The 12,380-nt window shown below is 39.5% G+C and overlaps 1 protein-coding gene across 6 annotated transcripts in view; it reads right to left on the bottom strand.

Moving 5' to 3' along the window:
• Positions 1 to 12,380, bottom strand: part of XRCC4 (X-ray repair cross complementing 4) — a 152,741-nt gene that overhangs the window by 19,651 nt on the left and 120,710 nt on the right. The gene's annotated exons all lie outside the window — the stretch shown is intronic.

Here is a 12,380-nt window from a genome sequence, read left to right as displayed (position 1 = left end):
AGGGATGAGGAACAGGTCTTAGACAATCTCTGGGATAATCTTTGCCCTGCCAGGATCTGCCTGGTTGCCCCGAGGATGCAGCCACAGGCCCCACTCCATCCTCGAACCCAAACTGCAGGTGATCCTCAGCACAGATTCTTTTTCCACTCAGGCGTTTCTCACCTCTAAGATGCAGCTGGAGCACTGGGAGGATTTGCAATACCTCTGTCACTATTGCTGTTTTATCTGTGGTTTTGAGCACCAGTCTCCTCGGCAGCAGTACACAAAGGCATTAATTCACAGACCACCGCCAGGAATTCAGGACAGTCTTCACAGAAACAAAGGAAACCTAGATGAATCCACAAAATGTAATGGGGGAGTGCTCATTTTACTATATGCAGGCAGCTGATTTCAGGAGTGTAGTATACTTGTTGCAGTTCCACTCTATTGCCTTGATTGCAGAAATTGAATTTGCTTCATTTTCTACACACTGATAAAATGCTTGTAGTTGACTATTACCCTCCATGTGTTTGTTTCAGGTTTTGTTTCCTGGCAGTATGTAGATGAACTAATACAGTGCTGCTCTGAAAAAAGTGTTTCCAAACAAAAAACATATGCGATTTTTATTCATATTACTATTCCTAGTAAAAGACAACCAGAAAGACAACACTGTTGGTGAGCAAGGGATTTTTGTCAAAGACACATTGGAGATGATTCCAGCAAACAGGCTGGAAAGCTCACAGCCATTTTAAAAAGGTGAAAATGCCGCATAAACCAAATGTACCTATCAGCAGTGATTACCTTCCCATGTGTTTCAGTACTGGGAGAAATAGTTATTTAAAAAATCCAGCCTTAACATGAAAGAACAGCACCTGATGCTGTTTCCACAAGCAGCACGTTTGATAGACCTAGAAAGTGGGACAGCCTTAAAGGAATTTTCCAAGATTTCATTCGGGAATGCCTCTTTGCTGGCTGAAAACCATCCGGGCTCCTTGCTGAGCAATTTTTAATCAAATTGCTTGCAACAGAGAGAAATATTAAGAAGAAACCTATGAAAAAAAATCAGGTTCATTTCCACAGGAGCCTAAGCAGTAGCCCGAATTGAGATTTAAAGACAGAAAAACTGGACAAACGCACTATTTCAACCTCATATTCCAAGTTACAGAGGCACAAACAGATAAATGTGTCAGTAAAATCAGCTTGCTTTTACTGCACAGTAAGCTCTTGTGAATAACCAACTGCTTCCCAACACATTTTTTAAAAGAATAATTTGTTCCTAGTCAAAAAGTCTGTGTGCCATGTTTCAGCACAGAATAAAATCTTTACAGTGGAGTTATAAATTTTTTTTGAAAAGTGGGTTCTGTGTACTCACATACACTTAACCATTACGGGGGCAGCAGGTGTCCTTGTAACAAATGATGTAAAGTTTAATTTAAACATCAGAGAATACACTGAAATACTTTGGAAATTGCCACAGGTCACTTAACATTTTATATGAAAAAAAAATTTGAAAACCCCTAACTAGTCTCCCTAACATTTAATTTTTTTTCCCCCTACACGGCAAAGTAAAGAAAACACAGACACAGATTCTTTGTAATTAGCAGGACTGTGGTTTTACAGCTAAACGTGGGCCAAGAAGTGAAAAGTTAACAAATCATTAGACAACATACATTGCTCTGTATGAGAACCGTGGCAATCTGCAGAATAGCTCAGGATACACGAGCATGAGGTCAACTGTTTTCAGTAGATAATTGTTAAGTATAAGCATCCTTGCCTCACAGACAAGGCATGCAACAACACACAGGGATTCCTGGCACTTTCAAAACAATTATATTTGTCCATCATGTTACCTAAACAAATACAGGAAGCACGGTCACTAATCACAGATATGACTTAAATATTAAGGAAAGAAAAAAAATCAATTTTCTTTCCTCCCCTCTTTCCATTTTTCTGCGAATCACCAGTTTCCATAGCAACTACACTGTTTACAACACAATAGCCTCTTCCTCTTCTTGCCCAGGCTCCCTGATGTTACAAAGCACTTTAACACCTACTTAACTTTAAAGCTGGGGAGACCCCTACAGCAGTGCTGGGGACCAGTGTAGGTGCCTACAATTGCCTGCTCAATTCAGGGACAAAAAGGGAAGAGAATACAGAAGGAAAAGTAAAAAAAGCAACATCTCTTCGCTTAGGGACAGCCCGCCTTTCCCAGACTGTCCTTTAAGTGGTTTGATTTTCAGTATTACCTGCAGGTTTCCACACAGGAATCCTGCTCCTCCTGAGCCAGATTCTGCTCAGGGCTGCACTCAGCTCCTACAAATATTGGTAATCAGTGCTTTACTCTACATGTCATCACTATCAAGGCCAGGCTGGACAGGGCTTGGAGCAACCTGGGGTAGTGGAAAGGGCTCCTGCCCGTGGTAGGTGAAATGGGATGAGCTTTAAGGTCCTTTCCATACACTGCTGGATCAATCACTGATCATCGATCTCATTCCTCACCCCTGGAACAGCAACCCAGAGCTGCCAGCAGCTGCCTGCCTCACCTGTGTCTGCAGATAATTGAAGCTCTTCCTCTTCTGCAAATGAACATTTTAATCCCAGGAATACAAATATTATCTGTTACACTTTTTTTTTTTGGTGGTGGTTTGTTTTTTTCTCTTTTCTCTCTTTCTTCTGCTTCGACATAACAACTCTGGCCCCAATTCAACAATGCACTTAAGCACGTGCTTAGTTTTAAGTAGATGAATAGGCCTGTTGAAAAAATCCTCCAGTTAAGCATAAAATTAATAATGTGTCTCAGTGCTTTGGATTAGGCTTTAATTGCAGGAAAAGTTTAAAGCCATATTGTATAACACTTAAACATCCACTCATAACCGAGTTATATCTTTCCTCACAAAGAAAAAAAAAAAAAAGGAAGCTGTAGCAATGCTGCCTGCAAGAACCAAAGTACAGAGCTAAAGATCCCTGAGATGAAACCAATATTATCTTGCAGTGTGATTACAGCACTGTAAAAAAAGATCTGTGATTTTCATGCTAATCTTTGCTGTAGCATACAATGGAGATTTTTTTCATCAGTGTCCATAACTCAGATGATATAATTTAAAAATACCAGTGCAGTCTGGTGTCTTTTTGGCTAACTTGGTTCTGTTTTCAAAACACCAAGTACAGTAATTCATGTAATCACAATTCCAGACCACACATGCCAGCATCTCTTTACATGCTTAACAAGAGACCTTTTTGTGTGGGTTTTTGTTGTTGTGGTTGTTTGGGTTTTTTATAGGAAATTGTAAATCCTTGTATCACTACCTTCCCCATCTACTTACAACAGCAGAAGCCTATTTTAATTTTATTGTGAAATATCCCAAATAAACATTTTAAATGGCAAATAAGCAAATGTGAACATGGAATACACATGGCTTCCTTCCATCCTTATGAAGGAGATGTCTATCAGGATGAGTTTAGCAAGAAGTGAGATTTTTTTGTGGCCATCCCATCCAACCTCAACACCCATCACAGGGAATTTCATCTCTCCTTGTGAAAGGAGAAGTCTCCCAAAAATCTTAAGCCAGATCTGCTAATCTGAAGAGCTTTATTTAACATATTACTGATATCTGAGACACAGAGAGGTGCAGGATGGTTTGGACAGAAGGGAACAGACAGGAAGGGAACCCGTGGTGTGGATCAGGGATAAATACTAACTGTTGACAACAGAGAATGAACTCTGGCACTAAATATGAACTGATCCTGAAACAGCGAGCACATGGTTGAAACCTGAGCACAGGAGGGAATGTGAATTCCCTAAATTCAGCAGGAGGATTCATATTCAGACCCAGACCCCAGCTACCTCAAAGCCACAGAATTATGTGTCTCTTTCCTAACAAGGTCTCGGGCGAGAAGCATCCTCAGTGCCAGTTACAGGAACATATTTATGTAGCAGTTGAAAGGAAAAGCATAAAGCCAGAGGAAGGGATGAAAAGGCCACAAGACATTTCTCTCTGCAGCTGTCAGTAGGAGGCCGCACACCAGAAAAAAAAAAAAAAAAGCTCCAAGAAGTTTTTGCAGTGTTTTTTATTTTTTTTTCCCTCAAGAGACACAGACACAATGATACCTATTCAGTAGCCTGAGTCTCAGAAAAACAGAGAATTATACTTCTCTGCCTCTACACGCAGTTCTCTGTTCACATACATTGTCCAACACCAAATGAGACAGAGGGAGAATATAGTTTCTGTAACAAAAAAGAACTATCTGTTGGGACCCTCGATGTGTTGGAAATACCAAACTTTTATTCATGCCATCCATGTAGCAAGGCTTCTCAAAAGATAAAGAAAAATATTTTATCAGACTGAATCGATACTGAACTTTCTCACCAAACACTGCAGTGCTTTATTCCTACAGGGTTGCCTGAAAGCTATGGTTTGAAATGACCGCCATCACAAAAATCAATTTTTTTATTATTAATTACAGGAATTTTCCTTGCAGTTGTAGTGGGAACAGTGCTCACACATTGATCTCTCCTAAGGCAGTTCCAGAAGTAATCTAACCATCTTATCCTGCCATCTTTGCAAAGAAGATCCCCACAAGCTATTAAAAACCTCATTTCTACTGGGCTGTGCCCCTGAACTGTCTGATTTCTGCCTCCTGTGCCACAAAGGACTTCTCAGAGACAATTCAGGATGGGAGACTGGAACCGTGCTGGTTTTCCTTTATTTGTACCAGTCCATAGGATCCTTCCCAACCAAGCAGGGCACTACAAACACTGCCCAGGGTAATAGAGAAGCAGCCTCTGAAGGTCTGATAGCTAGTGCTAAAGAACTTTTTTTAAGTGTACACCAAATAAAAGATACTGATGGCAAGACTACAGACCAGCTTCATCCATTGACTATTTTAAAACTCATATTTTTCCCTCCAAAATCAGATTATATGAGAGCAAAGATGATAACATGTAATCATCATTTGGGCAAAAGTAATCCAAGTAGGACATTTCAATACATTTCTGCTTGATGATTTTTGTCTCTTTTGAACCCCACAAGGCTGATACCAGACGGGATTGTGTCCGCAGCTTCCTCAGATGATGTCAAAACAACAAGCTAGTGTAGAAAAGCAGTGAGGAAGAAATCCCTTTATTTCCTGCACTCATGAAGCAGTTCAAAAATAGCAAAAGTTTTTGATAAATGAACATGGTTGGCTGCCTGAGATTTGAACCATGAACAGGTGGGAGAAGGTAGTCTCTGACTCTGCTCGAGGCACAGATACTGCAGAACAAGAATGAGCATAAAATCAGAGAGTTTAGTCAAAGGGAAGCACAATAAATTCCAGTGACATCATTGGTCACAGTCTTGTATCTCATTAATGTTGTGGCCTGCATGGCTGCGTAATTTTCATGCAAATAGGAAGCACTAACATCTTAATTTCATCCTGAATAAAATCGCTGATTTATCTTGCACTGGTGTCCTTCCACCATGCCCTAAAATGAACTGGGTGCACAGTGCTGAGGAAAAGCAACTTTAATATTGGTGAAATCACGTGATATAGAACATCATTTTACCTGATTACAGCCTATCAGAGGGCACACAGCAATGTTTATGCACGCTAACCCTGAAAGCGACAGGGAGCAGCAGGAATATTCAGCACAAACTGCAAAAAGCTGAGATATTTATGTGTAGTTCCCTGCACTGAAACCAGAAGACTCACACCACTCTGATTTTAACAATATTATTTAAAACTTGCTTCAAATTTCCCTTTTTACCTCTACAGACAAATGGAAATAATAGATGCAGGGGAATAATCATGTCTGGCAATTGGTGGGAGTTTTGAAAATTGCTATTTTTTTATGCCGTGGTTTGAAGAGCAAGTAGATTTTCATGTTTGTGAATTAGCTGGATTGTATTAACATAGTAAAACCTGTGGAAAATTGTTTGCTTGTCTTTGGGCTTGACAGTGATTTCAGAATTTCACAGCATAATGGCTTTTGGTGCACGATGCAATCTGCAAATATCTCTTCAACAGCCTCTTTTTGTTTGCTAAGTGACAAAAATACAAAACAAACAAGCAGAAAAACAAACTAAACCAAACAAAAAAACCCCAAACAATTTTTGCCACATAACCATTCTCAGCACACATTCAGGCAGGTCTAATTCACTTTTTTTTTTTTCTTTTGGCAATACCTGAAATGAAATGGAACGCATTTGAAAGATGAATGTCTTGAATTGAAAGCATTTTTATGAAGCTGGAGTTTACTAGGGTGCCACAATGAGCTAAATTTTCCCCACAGGACTGCAGTGATACTGAGAAGCCTGACTGTGAAAATGGGAAACTGCATGGAATACAGAAAGACTGATGGGGTATCTGTTTGGGAGTGAATTTCTCTTTTGTTATAAATACTTTGGGCAGCATGACTTCTCTCTTTCTCTCTCCTGTGCTGCGGTCTGCACCTCTCTCCAGGCATCTCAGTTTAAGACCCAATCTTGCAAATGCTCACTCCCAGGTGTAGCACTACCCTGAGAAGTTTCAGTGAAGCCTGAGAAGATCAAAAAAGGAGTATCCCAGGAGACCAGTTTTGACTCAAGAATGTAGACAGGGTGTTCAGAGAGCACTGCACAGTGAATACAAAAAGAGTCTGATGTTTGCGTTGGGGTTGCACTGTCCTGACCAGCAGTGACAGTGAATTTTATCAACCAAGAGAGGCAAAATCAGTGTTGGTTCAAAATGTACCAGCCTCCTTTACAAATCTCAGCTCTAAAGAGTCAAACATAAGTGCCTGACGTTGTTTTCCCACTAGGTCCACTGCTGACACACTCTTTAATATAGATCTGTTACTTATTCAACTGCTATTATATTAGTATTTAGAATACTACGTTTCTGAAGATACCCACAGATAAAGGGGGATATTCTCACAGAATTTTAAGGCAGAGGCTTCATGAACAGCCAGCTTTGCAGTGTCTTGCAGCTCAGATTTCAGATGGCTCAATGAGAAAATACATGGGATTTATTTTCAAACATTTAGCATCTACCATAAACCCAGACCAACCAAAACAACATCAGGACAGTAAAAAACTCAAAACCACATTTTCAGGTCTCTGTCATTATGCTCTCTAACAAGAATGGCTGCTGTTGACATTTCAGTGGATGACAAATTACATAAAACAGGGGTTTGTTTATGAGTTTTTATGCAGCTGGCCATGACTCTTCAGCACAAAAATTATTTTAGCAGCACATCTTCCATGACAGTCACTGCTCACTGTGATAGTCAAGAAACAAACAGCAGGGTGAGAACACATTTTAAGAAAAAAAAAAGGACGAACCATCCCAAAGTCCTGCAGAAAGTGGTGGAGGAGGAAGGTTTTGGCACGGTGGGTGCTCAGGGGCAGCCAAGGCTCCCCACACAGCCACTGATGCCCTTTTGGGGCTACCTACAAACAGAAGCCAGACAAAACTAGGAGAATAAAAAATGTTTAGATTTATTGAAGGGCCTTCAGGTACATTTTGGGGAGACAAAGCCCCTCCAGGGGCTACACTCAAAAATGGATCATGGGTCATGGGTTTTCACAATTTTGTAATTTTGGTCCATTCACATATTGGGGGTTAATGTTCCAATTGCAGCTTCAGGTAACAAAGTTATTTACCCCAAGTTTGCTCCCCCTCAACTCACTATTGTTGACATTTCTCAGGGCCTGAGACAGTGAGGTGTCCTTGATTCCCAGGCCTAGAGAGGAATTGTTCTGTCTGACCAAAACCAGTAGCGAACACTGTATATGGAGCTTAGAGTTATACACTAAAGAATTGCAGGATTACAAATGTATGAAAAATATAAAAGCTGAAATCCTAAGTCATCAACACCTCTTTCTTCCCACTGATGAACCAAGGCTGTGCCACTGCTGGGGGGACACAGGCCCCTCAGGTGTCACACCCACCTGCTCTCCCAGCACTCCCAGGAAAAACAATCCAGCAAAGCACAGAACTTGCAGCATTCAGGTAATGAAAGAATTATCCACTTTGGAATAAACCCCACCTTACACAAGGGAGCTTCTTTTGCTTTTTTTTTCTCCCCTCCCTCTGGAAATGCATGCCGGCTACACCCCTTTTATGCTTTTCATTAGTTATTTTAAAGGCTACAGGTGATTCTGATGTGAAGCAAAATGAAAATAAGAGTATTTCACACAGTGCATCAGATAACCCAGTTTAAAAATGCATAACCTCATGTCTTGGGCCACTAAAAACACGCTTAAAAATCAACCAATTCAATGCTTTTCATGTCAATCATACACAGGGGTCTCTAGTGACTCTGAATTTTATGAGCTGTCACTCATCCCAGTCCCAGAGGTGCAGCTACTAAATAGAAGCTTAATGACCCTAGAAAGCATGGTTGAATATTTCTATACTACAGAAATGTAAATTAAAAGCACAACAGTAATTGAAATTAAAGATTAAAAATACCCCAAAACAAATAAACAAACAAACAAAAAAACCCACCACACCCCTGGCAATTTATCCTTAAATAGTATTTTTATATTGGATACGGCTGTCTTTGTTCACACTGAAATACACATTTTGGCTTCAGAGGGATGAAAATGATGCTCAAAAACATCTGCAGATAGTAAATGGCATTACCTTGAGACAATGAAAATTACAGAGTATTAATACCTTATAATACATAATGTCACCTGATTAATTGTATTTCTACACTTATGAGAAACTATAAAAACTTCTGTTATCAGTCACTGACCATACTGCTCATTTGAAATTTAAGCTGCATTATCCCTTTATACCATTGATGGGGATAATCTACAAAATTTGTTGCACCGCCCCAAAATTCAGTGTGTACCTGAGATCTCTCACTGATGGAAAGTTACCACCAAGAAGCCAAGTTAGATCACAGATATTGAATCACACAGTGAAGAAATACAATTTTAATAATGCTTTGCAGTGATGATGGAAGAAATAAAATAGTCCAGCAGAAAAAGACAGGGAATTAACATTTGTATCTATTGTGTTGGTGAAAGTAACTGAACTGGCTGCCAAGTGTGTAATATTGTGAATAACTGATCACAGAATTATGGAATTATTTGAGTTGGATGGAGTTTTGCTCAGGTTATTTAGTCCAAGGCCCTGCCACAAGGGTCACCATTTGCCATAAGTTGTACTGGAGGTGTTAAAAAGTAAATTAAAATGGCCTGGAAGTTGTGTTACCCTGCTTGCCTCATTAGTCTATTTAAAAAAAAAATCATTTGAAGATTCAAATCAGAGCATTCAGTTGATACCAATTAACATACCCATCAGCTTCACTCATTTACATAAGCTGAAATATCAGATCCAGTGAGGGCATAGAAATAAAACAGACTTTTTTTAATATATAAGTCAAAATGTCCTGTGTTACCAACATGGCAACTCTGAAAATCAAATAACCTGTGCAGACTAACATGAATATTGTTAACACCTTCATCTCACCTTCTAAGGCAGTCCATACTTCTCACCTTTCAGCATAAAAATACAAAATACTGGCATGAACCACGACTGTTACACTAATCCTTAACACTTTACATGTAAAGGCATTGTTAGAAAAGTGAAAAGCTATTTTGAATTCCTATACACTCGTGAGAAAGTTTTTATTGTGAAATTAGGAAGTGACCTACTTTTGCAGACTTTTCAACTAGTAAAAGATTTGATGAAAAATAGATATCAATGATGACAAAAGCAGAACTACAAGCTGCTGATAAGGTTCCTAATATTGATGGGAATACATTCCCTGACATTGATATTACACCTGACAAGTGGAAGGGCTGGAGCCGTGAAGAGTCACTTCCTAGGAAGAACAGAAGAGAGAAGTTTCTTTGCCTGCTGAAAGGTTTAATAAAAAGTGCTAACCAAGAAACAAACTTTCACAAAACCAAGCTACATTTAGAGGTTTGCGTTGCTGGTTATACCTAAATTACGTGATGTAATTTAACTATTATAGACAGCCTTATTAATTGTTAATTATACAGTGAATGTGTAGACAGCCGACCCTGCACCAAATCCAGCAGATCTCTACAAGTGTTACTGCTTTTTTTTGATAGTCTTAGACTGGGCTAAGGTCTACTGATTTCCTGCTAAATGAACAAAACCAAAACCAAACCAAAATTTTGGGTGTACTTTACTCTTTTTATGGACTAGGAAAGCCTATTTTTCTTAACTTTTGAATGTGGAACTGGGGAACTACCCAGAGAGGAATTGAGAGAAAAGTACTCATATAAGAATAATATAATATTAATAGGAAGATTTTATGGTGACTTTATTGATACCACCATAAAGAATAAGAATACCTCCTGTAAAACATGTCCTTTCCGTGTACGTCTGCTAAGATAGGTTTTCCTCAGGGTGCTATATTTGTGTCACAAATTTGGGAACACAAAAATAGTCCTTATCTTTACAGTTTGTGTCTTTCCTGGAAAGTATCAAAACACAACTGTAACAGCAAAACCTAAGTTTGCCTAAATTCAGAAATATGAATCAAACAGCACCCCCAGGTCCTTATTAACATACACAATCAACTGCTTGCCAATGTCTCAAATTTTAAAACTCTGCAATTAATTAATTCTCCAGCATTGATCTCTGTGAATTATTTCATAAATACTCAGTGTTTAAAAGAAACAGTAATTTTCCTCACCAGAATCGCTGCTGGGGTAACACCTTGGGACATTGAAACAAATGCTATTTATAACATCCAGCAGTAACTCAATATCATCAGGCATTCAAATATATGCTTTCAGCTCCAGCATTTCCCTAAAGCATTCAATCCTTTTCAAGACCCTGTTTTTGTGGCAGCAGTTAAAAAAATGTTCCTTCTACTTGATTAAGGGAACCATTTCATTCCCTAAAGGTATCAGATGTTACCTGTCAGGAACAGAGACAAGAATTGAGCCTTGTTTCACAGAAGAAATATTAAAAACACAGGACAAAATCAGTGTCACTGCAATAAGCTGGTGAATTATGGTGTTTGGGAAGCAGAGCTTTGGTTAAAAGCTGCTGGCTAAGGTTTAATCCAGGAAAGAGCAAAATCAACACACACACATGAAAAAAAGAAAAAAGAAGAAAAAGAAAGGGGGGAAAAAAAGGCAAACTGCTTGGAAAGGCTCTTAGAGGTTGATAAAGGCTATCAGCAAGAGCTTGTGTTCTTTCACAGTGAAAGACAAAGAAGGTGGGAGTCACCCCTCCAAACTGAAGGATTCAGTGTTGATTTTTGTTTTAAATCTCTGCCATAAGGTGAGGGCGGCAGCAAGCACGGGTTGCTTAACTCACTGTGGGAAGAAACAAATCTGTTTATAATTATTATTTTTATGTGACCAGTAATTCTAGGCCTGATAAGTAATGAAGAAATAAAACAAATAAGAAAATTAAACAAGAAACAAATGAGGAATTCTGCCTCTCCTGTGCTGTAGGTCTGGGCTTTCTGAGGGGGTGAAGGATGAGTCAGGGTGAGTCAAAGCCCTGTCACGCCGGCACACGGGGAATTGAGAGGCACCTTCTGTTTTACCCTCAAAGTGGGTGATCTGGTCCCAGCACTGCTCCAACATTAGTCATCCCATGGCAACAAACCTGTGGAACATTAAAAACTCTTTGCCATACAGAAAGCCAAAGAAATAGAAAAAAAAAAAAGAAGAAGATGATAAATGAGCAAAGGAGGAATGATGTGGATGTTCTTGCCTGACATGAACATTTTCAAAAGACTGCTTGGCCCATCCACACAAAAACAGTGGGCAGGGAACACTTCCAAACCTGACCACAGGCCTTGAGCCACACCTGGATCACCTGGTCAGCGTGGTTATGGCTATACCAGACCTAAAACTCACACTTTTTGCTAAATTCAGCATCATCAGCTGAATCCTTGTACTGATTCCAGACCATGACGAGCATTGGGTGTAAAGCCTTGTCATTTCAGCTTGGATATTTACTCTTTTGAAAAATAAGACTGCTTCTGTGACTTCATCTTTTCAAGAAAGGTAAGAACTGCAGGAGGGTGAGTGCAGGAACCATATCCCACCCCTGGAGCACAGCTCACTGAGAGAATGGCCAGGAATCCACATGTTCACAGGAAAAAGAAGAGCGAAATGGAGCACGGTTACAAAATGCCCCTTTGCAGCCCATGCACTGATCTGCCGTACACAATTTCAGGATTTTGGCAGGAACACAGTTTAATTTGAAGAGCCTTGTTTGCTTGCATTTCCCTCTCCCCAATCAACAAGCTTCCACTTCTAACATTGTTCAAGCACAGACACAAATCTGAGAGGGATTTAGTGTATGGCTGCTCCATAGTTCCCACTTGATGATAATACATAACACAAAGACTTTACAGATTATAAATATATCCTGCATGAATTACAGATTCAGAGCTATCTGCCAAAAAAACCCCAAAAAAACCCCCCAAA

This window comes from Prinia subflava, chromosome Z, assembly GCF_021018805.1.
Source record: "Prinia subflava isolate CZ2003 ecotype Zambia chromosome Z, Cam_Psub_1.2, whole genome shotgun sequence".
Classification (NCBI taxonomy): Eukaryota; Metazoa; Chordata; class Aves; order Passeriformes; family Cisticolidae; genus Prinia; species Prinia subflava.
This window is presented reverse-complemented; position numbering and strand designations above follow the sequence as displayed.